General features: G+C 35.8%; 1 protein-coding gene and 1 long non-coding RNA gene across 7 annotated transcripts in view; one reads left to right on the forward strand and one right to left on the reverse strand.

Moving 5' to 3' along the window:
• LOC136350531 (latrophilin Cirl-like) overlaps positions 1-13,025 on the forward strand; it is a 69,714-nt gene that overhangs the window by 9,012 nt on the left and 47,677 nt on the right. The gene's annotated exons all lie outside the window — the stretch shown is intronic.
• Positions 11,961-12,897, reverse strand: LOC136350538 (uncharacterized). The gene is made up of 3 exons (XR_010734168.1): positions 12,565-12,897; positions 12,180-12,371; positions 11,961-12,070 (listed from the first exon to the last, which is right to left on the reverse strand). It is a non-coding gene; the product is annotated as an uncharacterized lncRNA (long non-coding RNA).

Here is a 13,025-nt window from a genome sequence, read left to right on the forward strand (position 1 = left end):
AGACTTTATTAATTACTCTATTAACTTAATGGCTCAATCATTAATGATTATTTCTGTTATTAATGATCCTGTACTGTGAAAACAATTATGCAACACACAATGCGGCTAACTTGACGGAAGTGCTGAATTGCTTAAAATAGAAAGTAACGTATTGAAAATGTTCACCCAGGAAAACGCATCATGTTTCAGGTGCACATTAGGTTAAAATCTCGAAATATTCAGAGAATTTCGAGGCGAGAGAGGAAGATTTTCAATTGATCGAAAAGCAAAAACTGCATAATAATAATTGGATTGTGGTATTGTGGCAAGGAAAAAAATACAACTTAGAGGTGTTTTTTGAATCGATCAATATTAATCGACCGTAAGCCCAAACTATGTATCGAGGGGGAAAACACTTAAAGGAATTCCGTGGCACGCACATTAGCAAACAAAATATCCACTTTCTCAAGAAACAGCATCTTAATGTACACAAAATCTTTGTATGCTTAGAGAATATGATGCTCCGAAAATCGACAAAAACGCACTTTCTTATGAAGAAAATGCGAAGTCATTAGATGTGCATTAAACTCTCAGAACTTTCATACTGTAATGTGTGTAAGCACGTCTACGAAAAAAGAATTTTCTAAATCGGTTATGTTCAAAATGTTTATCAGAAAATCATAGAATTATGACTTATACGTATGGATTGGCCGTAGGGTGGCGTGATTTTGGATGGAATACGTAATAATTCGTGTTCCTGTCTGGGGTACTTTGTATTCATCTCTCAATCCCATCCGCGTTACGAGGCAGGATGAAGTCTGTAAATATTATAAATCAAACCTCTGGGGTGATGAAATTTCATTTGAACCATAAACGGTTCACTAGGTAAATATTAAGTTTTCAATGTATTTATTTAATGCCTTTATCGCCTATTTCCTAGACTAAATATTGCCCTGTGAATTCCTAATGTGACTGGTTTTGGGCTCAAACGTCAATATACATAGATGTTCGATAAATGCCCGGTAACAGCTAATGCTCTGCTTTATCGCTAGGTAAATATTTGAGGTATATATAGCATTAGAAAATTTCGGTAACCTACATTCGAAATATGTTGCTTAAAGTTTGAACCATATGTGTCCACCCTTATGCAGTCATGTGCAGCGAATCTCAAACGATACACTGAAATGTAAATAAAAACCCGAACAAAGTAAATAGAGTGATGGACACTCTTAGCAGTTTTTTCACCCCTCCGAGTTGGGGTAGACTATATCGAGAAGCGACATCCCCTTGTTATACAAAGATATAAAAATGAGGGAATAAAAAATAGATTTCATACATTTGAAGGTTCGCTCCGAGTAGGGAAAGAAAATTAGATTTTGTGCCAGGTTAGCTGTTAAGGTTTCCTTGAGGATTAGTTTTCTTGGTCTGAGTATTTTCGGTTGATCGTTATCAGCATCGTTAGGAAAAGTTATATTAAGGAAAAATGAAATAACGCCCTTTTTGGGGGCTGAAATTAATGATTGATCTTGGATATATAAGGGCGGCCGGCACAGATATCTGGGGTTCGTGGGTAATCTAGCAACATTAATTTTTTTACGGTTGAAAAACGAGCTTAAAATGGCAGACCTTGTTATTTTGCGCACGATGAGTTATTAATATTCACGACACTATTTACACTGGATGATAATCTTCAACAACATAATTTGAGACAAATAATAAAAAGGAAGAGGTCGTTCGAGCCCTAATCATGTCTTATCACGCTATGGGTCTAACGCTGATTCAAATATTTAACTCTCTTATCAACGATAAATTGGGTCTCACAGGCAGCGTAATAGAAATCACAGAAGTTTCGTGGCTGATAAAGAAAATTCGAGTAGCATTATTAGAAGATAAAAGTGCCAAACTAATTGTATACAGTGGAAAGTAATATGTCAAAAAAATTTTAATTTTATACGTTCAAAAAATAATAAATGTTTTTAAAAATTATTATGGAAATGATAAATGAAATAAATCATCGAGAATAAAATAGACGTTTGATTTGGACCGGGCAGCAGTAAAATTCAGCCTATTTATTTTAAAATATTTATTGTTATCTATATTTGACCGGTTTAACCAAATACCGTTTTCGAGCATTGGCTATTTGAACGCACATTTTATTTAATTTCGTATCATCTATATCAGAGAACCATGAATGCGTGAAATAAATGCACCAAGAGTATTTATAAAAATTCGTCGACGTGTAAGTATCGTCGGAGATATTTTTGTATAAAGGCAAAGATTTGTTTGGATAGTTATTTCATCTTAAGTAACGGTTGTTTTGTAGTTCTATCTTGTCTTAGAGCTTTCTGCAACATCTACCTACTCACGGCGAAGTTCCTAGTTCGAGGCGCCACCATACTAATTACAATATAGTGTTGCGGCATTCCTTTGTTGCGAGGTAAAACAATCAGGTATATACAAGGCAGGGTATTCTATGATTTATTAAATACTTGTGCAATGCTATTTCGTTGTGGAGGCGCAATAAAATGTCAATCGTTATGACCGAATTGAGCTAATAACAAACAGGCGTTCTTATTACCTCGGTCCACAGAGACGAGCTAGAATGTTCTCGACTTCTTAGCGAATTGCGTTTCCTTTGGGTATTTGAGCTGTTTCAATGACAATTTTAACACGTCTTCAAGCCTCAAAGTAACAAACTTATCAACCCTTTCACCCCCAACTTTCTTGCTTCCCTCTTTTCATTATCCATAGGAAAAAGTAATGAAAATTCGAGTTGAAAATAATTTAAACCGCGCGGGATTAATGGCAAGTTTTAAATTATTTTCGTTCCCCGCCCGCTCCTGGCCTATGTTTTGTATTTTAAACGAAGTTTCATTTTCTTTTTAAATTTAATTTAAAAAGTGCGCCGTAGGCACTATTTAAATGTATGCAAATTTAATGACGAATAGCAATAACTGTATCCATAATTTCCGTGTAGCGTACGTATTTCACTGTATACCGCGCAAGGACCTGATTAAATCAGGAAGACTTTGCAAATTCGGGAAAGCCTGTTTAATTTCCATTACTACGATTTATTAAATGCTCGTCTTGCAGGACAACACTGCCCTCTCATTATCTGACTTTGAGCCTAAATCGGCATGCACACTTTACTGCAACGTAATTTACACGACTTTACCTATACAAAGAAACAAGAAATCTTATCTTTATTTTATCCATATGGAACACCACTGTTTTATTTTGACCATATTGCGAAAACATTCGATCGGATTAACAAGCCATAATGCCGCACATGCCTCTAATATATTTCTTCATGAAGGGTCTTAGGAATAATTATTTTTCGGTGGCAGGGGAGCAAAGCGGAAGGGGCTGAAATGAAAAACAGTTAATAAACATATTATACCGCTTTCACTGTTTGCACCCCTCAGTGTCACCATTTTGATAACAATGGTGTAAGAGGACAACCGCCACATGGATGACTAACATGGCACGATCTCAGCTCTGTTTCTATGTTTAGCTACTTTCGACAGAGGCGTACGAGGCAGGAAAATTCGACAAACCACTCATACGGAAAATGGTTGTATCTACATTCAAATTGTACAATTACGAATCGTTTTAAAATATTGACAAGTTTTACAAGAAACCGTTAAAGAGATTAAAGAATAGAAATAGATATTATCGATATTTTTCAGTTTACCCCTTGAAAATGTATTAATTATTATTTTTTCAATAGGGTTTTCTTAAGGATTTTGTCAGTTTCTCCATTTGCATTTTTTTTCACATTTCCTTAAATATTTTAATTTAGTACGGTTGTTAAAAATGTTCCGAGAATAGTGTCATTTTTTAAATGTTTAGCTACATGCATGTGTCTCACATCGTTTATTATAAATTATTAGGAATTTGAACGTTAATACGATGGGGCATTAAAAATAGTTGCATGTTGGGACAAGCAGAGGAGTCAGCAGTGGCTGTGTTTGTACTTCAAGAAGGTCATCATATCTTTGTTCAATGGGGTAGATATCTTAGACGATCTCAACGGTACTACTTTAGCCTAATTAAAATGGCCAGCGAGATTTTCAAATATGATTGCTTCAAATAAGACGAAGAAAGAAATTATAGCCTTCAAACTAGAACGCACGGTGTGTGTGCTCGCAGAGCGAGTGCGCGGAAACTCCTCCCACCAATAAACAGGGATTAACGCGCGCATGTTAAGTCTATATACAGGTTGTTTCATAAACATTCCAACAAACTTTCAAAGGATATAGAATTCATAAAAACAAACATTTAAATTGAATAAACGTAGATCCGAAATCGCTAAATAATTGTTTTTATAAACTGTATATTCTCTGAAGTATTGTTGGTTTGTTTATGATCTAGTTTCGACCCATCAGTCATTATCTACATGCTCGAGAAATAATTTCATCCATTGTCCCATCACCGTTGATAAAATCCACCAGTAAAGAAAAAGTTTCCTTTGATCAGCACTAATATTCAATAATATTGTAGATAATAATTTGATACAATCAGCAGTAAAACTTCCACGGTCTGATTTTTTACAATGCTAGATAATTGTTATTTTTCGACATAGATTTGCCCAATTTAGGGTTATTTTGTTACACTCCACTTTTAAACTGTTTTTGAGATATTGCATTGACGAGTTCGGCGTTTTCTGAAATATTAAGGATAATTGCTTCAAAATGGTTCGATTTGAACCGAAATGTTTTCAAAGTGGTGGTATTCTTATTCCCTTACGAATTTTTTGAAAGCGAATACAAATACGTTATTTCAAATCTATTAAAATTTGAATATTTCCTTTAATCAAAAATAATTGATTTAAATTCGTCTTGAAAGGTTAAGTGTTACACTTTTACGCCGCATTAAAAAAATTCGAGGCAACGATTCTAAAAAGTGCAAGAGCAGTAATATTATTGTGAAATTGCGAAAATCGAAATATGGAAAATAAAATTATATTCGTTTGTAGAATTTGGAGGCAAATTGAAAAATGCGGAAAGTTTACTAAAAAATTAAATTTCCGGGATTTTTTTTTGGTTAATAAACATATATGAAAAAAATAATAAATAATTAACAAGAAGATCAATGTTTTGTTCATAAAAACGTAATAGCACAGAGAGAAATTAGGGTCTGATTTATTCCCGGACATGAAGTTGCGAAAGTAGAAAAGGTGACGCTGAGAGACGACACTGCTGTAAGTAATAAAAGCTAAACAATTCTCTCCCCGCGGATCAGGGAGGAGATGGGGAGAGCGATAATTTATTTTCAAGTTTACTCCTAAACCCAGGACTTTTTGTTGAGTATGTGTATGAATTGTCACCCTAAAATTCTGCGGAAAATATGCAGGCACTCGAATTATTAAAATTACTCTGAAGATTAATACTTTCAGGGGATTATGTTTAGATCTGCAGCTTAGAGCGGACCACCTCGATTTTTAATCTGCGTCGGATTTGGACTTATACATATGTAGATACGGATATTTGTCAATAGCGAAAAAATTTTTGATTTACCAAGTCGGACGAGACCGGCAAATGTCTCCTTTTAAAAAGTTTTATAAAAGAAATACGATAAAGATAAAATTTGTTCGATTGGAAAATCACTTATTTTTACCTGAGCATCCAGATTCAGTGAACACAATGAGATACAGAAGAAATCTATCAATATAATATTCGTCGATCCCTTAGAATCGCTTGTTAGCGACAACATTTCGCTTTTCTGCTTTTCTGTTCAGGGAAACACAAAGTACTAACGAAACGAAATCGACCGTATACGTAGCTTTGATCCTGTAAAAATGAGCTCGCAGAATAAAAAATAAGAAATATATATGTCTTTCATCCAACCGGGCAATATTTTGAATAACGAGACAGAAAAAAGACCAACTCTCAACCGATATGAAGACGAATACAAAAGAACAAGAACTCGTTGTGGGACGCGAATGACATACAATTGTTTACATCGCATCGTTGCCAATGTAAATGATCCCCTGATTCGGTCTAATTTAAACAAGGAATGTTTTGACATATCATTAAGAACTGCCTTTTCAGATTGCTCCAAATTAAGCAGCTTTTAGCCACTCATTCCTTTTGTTTTTGGTTCTGAAATTTAAATATCTTTCATCCTCAATATCTAATTGGAATAAGTTAAAGCCTTTTGGTGGTCTCGACTTCAATTTAAAGTCTTTAAAAAAAAACACCCATAGTACGACTTACCCGTTATAGTAGGTTTTTAGGGCATAGAGTGAGAATCGAATGGGAGATGTCTATTATATTGATTTAAATTCAGCATTATATTTCAATGTATGCGCGGAAGTTGAAAAAACGTTCCACAAATTTATTTGAATATTTATTTTAATAAAATGTTCATTAAAATAAACTCAATGGAATGTTAAGCCAAATATTATATCCCTTGCTGGTCAATATTTGAGAGCGCCCAATCAAAATTATGCAGATACTATGTGGTGCATATTTTTGTTTTTAGCATATTTGCCTGGTCGATGCTCCTTGGTCAAACTGTAATATCTCTACTTCAATATGAATTGAATTTTAACAAGATTTTCCTATTACGTTGTCGTGTCTAATAGTTAATACTAGTTTTGGAATCGCTCAAAATATTTTAAATATCAAACTAGACTATATCTGACAACAGAGATATGCTCTAGGTAAATTGTCACATCTGAGATTCAAATGCCGAAATTGTGGGAATCCGTCGAGGCATTCTCACTATGATAAACTCGTTGCTATGTATAGGCAATCTGAGATGTTTCTTATTAGTTAGGACTGTCTGTTACGCATTAGACAGCAACGGAGGAGACGTTTTTTCCTTTGTCCCTTCATAAAATAAGATGTTATTAATTGGAGCTCATTTTCTGGAATTAAAGGGAGAGAAAAATATTTATTAGGGCGTTTAGATTGACGTTGAATAGCACGAAATTCGCCATCTCGGGCTATTCTAGCAGATTCCTGTGTCCTAACGTTGATCTGAGTAGTAAGAAAAGGGAGAATGAAGGGGACAAAATTAAATCGCTGTGCTTCAGGCGAATGCCGCTAAAAGGTATATCTCGAAAACAGAATTTAATAGGATTTTTTCATTAGGCTTTTTGCCGGTAGCTTTCCCATCTCGGGTTCAATCACGCCTCTATTAAGACCCCCTTCTATATTTATCGATCTTAGAGCGATTGCCCCTTTTATTTATTACGACCCACTCAATTTATGGGATGCAAACATCAAAAGCAAGAGGAGACTTGTAAGAGCCCGCAACGACTTTATTGAAAATATGATTGCCTCCTTGGTAGAACATTGAGAGTTTCTTGTTTACGAGTGGAAAGCGGTTGTTCTAGAACGAGAAACGGTCTGGGATCTTAAAACTCTTGCAGTTATTTGGATGTATTTATATTTATTACGTCCTCCTTAGCTTTTGATAAAAGCAAACCTCAAAAGGAGGCAATAACGCTTTCTGAGAGGTCTCTAAGGGAGGGTACAATATTTCAAGTTCAGACTACCTTATTGAAAATAAAAATTATGGTTTATGTTTGGTAAAAGTGCTTCTAAAAACGTGAGGTTTTTATTTCTGATTCAAGTAACTTGAAAGTTGAAAAACAGAGTAGAAATATTTAGAAAGTCGCGAAAAACGTCTGGAAAGTATTCAACAAGTTTCAGGTCAAGGTGAAACAAACTGTGAAACAAAACCTACTATACAACTGCACCAAGGGCACTAAGCGTTTTTCTTTCACGTGTGATTTTCGTTACGGCTGACAGAATGACAGATGGCGAATTCAGGTGTCTGCACCAGTGCGCACACAGTGGGACACTATGACCGAATTTTTCGACTATCCTTGCTTTATCATGACCTCTGATAACGTATTAGGCAGTCGTAGATAGCTTTCGCCAGTCACTACCGCACTGGTGCGGATGTCCAAAGTCGCTATCTGTCAACCGTAACAAGAATCGCACGCGAAAGGAAAACAATGACACTGATCGCTTTTTTTCTCTACACATATGCACGGGGGAAAAATTTCGATATTTCAGCAAAAACATAATTCTGTAGTTAGGTTGATAAATTAGAGACACCATGCACAGTTACGAAATAATAAATAGTTAGGTACGTCTGCCTTAGAGAGTGCCGCAAAGCAATGCAGAAGGGAAACAAATCGCCGTTTCTTTTATGTTCGTTTTTACGTTTAACATTTAACTTTCGCCAACCACCACGGTTAATAGAAAGACGGTAACGTTGAAACCGATGCTACCACATGACAGTCCGTCCTTCATCATTTCACTTTTTTCTCCACAGGACGAGATTATTTGTGCATTTATTAGGAGCTTCTACTTTCACCAGTACCTTAGCGCACACTGAAATATCCAACGCAAGAAATCGTATCGATATGTCGAACGTATCGGTCTGATTATATTAATACAAAATGATGAGTATCGAAAGGTAAAATATCGATATTGCGAAAAAGCGTATCGTATCGTGCATCCCTACTTTTGCGTATAAATCTCTGAGTATGAAATCCGCTTGACCCGAGAGCCGGTTCACAGAACTGAGGGATTCAGCGCGCAGGCGTGCCCTGACGACAAGCTGGTGATGATACCGGGTCAGTTCGCTAGCAGTGCCTGCAACCGAATGCGAATTGCTTGTTGAACAATAGAACAATTGTGTAGTGAGACGAGACTGTCTGTCAAACCTGACAAGACGGAGCTCGTAGTCCCTACGGCAGAACAAAGACGAAGATTGGAATTCAGACAAACTGGTCTGTTCGGGAAACCCTTACTACTGAATCTACAAGCGAAGCATTTGAGGGCGACCTCCGCCAAAGACCTAATCTGAACGAGCCACGAGAAAAAAGCGTCCAATGAAACGGTAGTCAGAGCTATGGATAAGATCTGCCATATGTTTAAGTTGAGGACACTGCAGAGGGTGGTTGCCTGGCCATCACCTATATATGTATATATATATATATATATACTATATTCGGAATTACGATGGTAGCTGAGAGCGGCCGATAATGCCTTGTCGAAGTTGTCGAACCTTTCGATCTATATAATCAGGATGGAGGCTACAGTTTCCTATGGGAGAATCGAGGCCTGCAAACACTAAGCGAAACCGGTGATTCGCGAATTGCTGAGATCGTTCGATGGGATATTCAAATCATTCTGTCGGAGGAGGAGGACTTAAATGAGTGAGTAAAGCTAAAACAATCTCTTGGCGGACAACATTCGAGAAAGAGAGGAACGAAAGTCCTTCAGTTCGCATCGGACAACAAGTATGTTTGGTACACTGAGGAATTACAAGTAACTATATACACAGTCATCGAGATATAGGGAGGGACAAACTCTTTCTTTTGGGAGACGACCTTAGTGTTCCAGTCCGAGGTTTCCGCTGTACTTCAGGTTGGAACACGAGAGGAAGAGGAGGAAGTTGGACAGTCATTCGGCCCTGCAAACTGCTTCATGGGAAGGATAAGTGTAAAACTTATTCAGAAATCCGGAGAAGCACTTCACAAAGTGGCAAATAAAAATAGAGTTACTCTATCGAGGCCAATTTCTATTTAATAATATAATTGAACCTCGCAAAATAATCCTCGATTTCAATTCGAGATTTCAGGAATCCGGCTGCTAATTAATCAACCATACTGAAGTTAAAATAACTTTTTAACACTGTACAGTTTGCTTTGAACCAATATGTATGTAAAAAATGTAATAATTTAAAACAAAACATCAACACATATTTCCTAACAACCTCGCTAACAATCTTGTATGTAGATATTATCAGGTTGTTTAAACCCCTCGGAGGAAGTATGTAACTTAGACTTGAACAAATATTGACTGTAAATATGCCTAATTTTGCACCTCCACTTAAGAAAGTGGACGGTTGAGAACGAAAAACAGGAAGACTATAAAACCCTAATCTGCTGCAAAAGACAAACGATTGTTTTTGTCCCGAGGAAATAAGGATTTGAGAAATGCCGATAAAAACCCTGTAAAGTTTGGGAAAGGAATTGACTCGTGCTTGAAGTCCTGACCTGAATATTCGAGCAGCCCCTACCGACATTTTGCCTTTCAGTTGAACGTCATATAGTCCTTCGAGCGCCTCTACCATTGGCGGTTCATCTCGGAACGTCGCTTTTCGAAAATTAATGCCCTTTTTAGTTCCCATCACTTTCGGTATTTTCGCTTATACAAAACCGAGATTTTAAATCTGCTATTATACATGACACGACCGTTTATCGGTTTTGACGATCGATTGTGCAGTGAAATGTGAGCGGGTATTGTTATTCAACGATGGATTACTATTATGTTAATAAGAGTAAGTCGTATTTTCCATTCGCTTTTTTCAACGCGAACCTGGAATGTCTACTCTCAAGATTTATACTTGGGATATTCTAAAAAAAAATGTGAAACCGGCTACCGACGATTCCACCGGAATCTCCGCCTGATGATAGAATATCTCCCATGTCTATTTCCACCATTGGACAACTGTTAATTTGAATATACTCTATAAATTATGGTCGTACACGGACACAATTAAATTTATAGAAGTCAAAATGATTTATATAATTCCGTCGTCTTTTGAATTCCTCAAAGACAATTAAGCGTATTAATGTGACCGCACATTTTTATTACAATAATACTCGAAAAACCCTATAGTTATTCAAGTCAGTAGATGTATTTTAAGTTCAATAGGGGCCCTGTTGCAGTACAAGATTGGACAATATCGGCGAATAATGCAAAAATGTAATGAACTATATCCCTCTATTATTCATACTGTAGTGTAACGGATAAAGGTATTACGATCTGAAAATAACACAATTGCTATCTATGGCAAATGCGTTTTATTACTATTTGTTTATCTATATGCAAAAAGGAGAATATTGCAAAGTTTTAAATTATCTTTGGGTTAAAATTAGTACCCATTATGGTCATAGTAGCAAAGTTTTCTTTAATTTCAATGACTGCAATTTTTCAAAGAAGTCCCTTAATTAGAGTCCGATAACGTTGCTTAGCAATACCTGATTATATCAGATATTGTGATGTTTGATTTACTGGTTGCAAATCAGTATGGAGCACTCTGATCTACCCGGATAGTATGAAAAAAAACAAGACAATATCAGGATGTTAATTAGACAACTTTCTTAGTACGTAGTAATATTCGTATAAAACTATTTGTCCTGAATATCTATTGTTTTTTTTTGTTGTTTGTCACAGATCTATTATCCCTTTGGAAGTGCAACCTAGTGGAATCAGGCCCATAAGATTCAAATTATTAAAACATACAGAGAGGGTTTGTAAAGTTCGGATCAAACCTTCATTAATGATTTTTCCGAATAGAAAATATTTGAAAACGAATCCTACTTATTTATAACAACCGGTGCGAAAGAGGAACAAATGTAAGTCGTTTTTGCTGTTATATATCCTACACCAAACTTTCTTAGTTTTCAGAGGAATTTGATAAAACCGGTATTTGTTACATAAACAATTATACAACATAGGTACATTGGATTCACCTAAATATTCTCCAAAATCCGGAGCGTTTTCGTAACATTGAAATACTCCATAGATGAAGGTAATTAGCAGAACATTTTCCTGAAAAAATAACGTGCGTCCGATTTATTTAAAACATTTGAAGCTTTCTGATTTACCATTAATTTTTTACAAATCACTAAGGTTTTATGTATTTCGAAAAACAACCTGATGGTTTTCCGATAAAACATATGTAAATAAACTGAAACCATATCAATAAATGCGATTTAAATCTATACATATAAATAATAATCCATACATGTAAAACTAGTTTTTTAATGAATCACCTCTAAAAAAAAGTTGTTTGTGAATCAACCCGTGCAATTTTTAAAGCGTGTGAAAGTTTTCTCATAAAGCACCCTCTATGTGTCGAAATCTTTCGAAGCGTCTTGTCTTAAAAAGCCCATCCTGTGATGCGTCTCAAAGAGAACTGAAATGCTCAAGGCTGAAAGTGAACATAACGGCGCTGGGACCCCACGTAAAAGGGCCGAACTATCATTCTCAAGTCCTTTTTAATCCCAGGTATGCGTTCCTTGGACCTTTCAACGTTCAGGTATATTCAAAATCTGTAGATGTAATAAACGTGAAACTACTACCTGTTACAAGTAAAAGACTTCGATTTTATTATTATATCATCATCCTCAGTTTCTTAAACTTTAAAACTTTTACACTTACCTATATGGGGTTCCGAGCTGACAATTATGGCGGTTTGTTCAATACGATGTGGGAAGAAATTGTAGAAAATACTCCGTGCGCCCTAGTTTCGCTAATGGAAACCGCAATAAATCCAACTGTTCCACAAACACTGAAGTGTGAGGTTTGCCTGCTTTTCATATTTTGTTCAGTTCCAAATATTTAGAAAGCAACCTGGAATAAAGTTATTCAAATTTTATGTCAACTATTAGGGAACTTGACTTCCGTTCTACCCGCACCAACCAACGGAAGTCCGAAACTTATTACTGTATAGTTTATAATATAGTGCTTTTTAAGAACTTTTGAGTTTTCACGGGACGAATTGTTCTTTATCTGGCGTATATATAACTCTTTAAAGGGCTCTTACCTTCAAATTAAAAGCTCCTCCTGCCCCGTAGTCAACTTTTATTTTTTATGAGTAATCTAGGAAAATCGAAAATAAAAGGAGTTAATATTTTTGAATTCTCGAAAATAATATTTTAAACACAATATAAATCTATAATTTATTTGTTCCGAAGGAACTAGTCCTGCATAGTTAAATTGCAAGCCCTGGTCCTAATGGTAGTGCTACTTTCGGTGTTCTATAAGCGATTTACACAACTTCCCTCGCGTGCTTAGCTAATATTAATCAAATTTATAAAATTCTGTTGTTTTTTTTTTCGTGTACTGTATTCGGCTCCTCCACCCTAATATAGGTCTAGAGTTGGTTTGTATGTTTTGATATAGAACTTTTTTATGCCAAATAGGAGTTTTTCCCCAATTGATCGAGAATTACTATGTTTTGCGTGATAATGGTGCAAATCTCGCTTTTGTTTTGTTTATCACGAT

The sequence above is a fragment of the Euwallacea fornicatus genome, chromosome 3, assembly GCF_040115645.1.
Source record: "Euwallacea fornicatus isolate EFF26 chromosome 3, ASM4011564v1, whole genome shotgun sequence".
Lineage (NCBI taxonomy): Eukaryota > Metazoa > Arthropoda > Insecta > Coleoptera > Curculionidae > Euwallacea > Euwallacea fornicatus.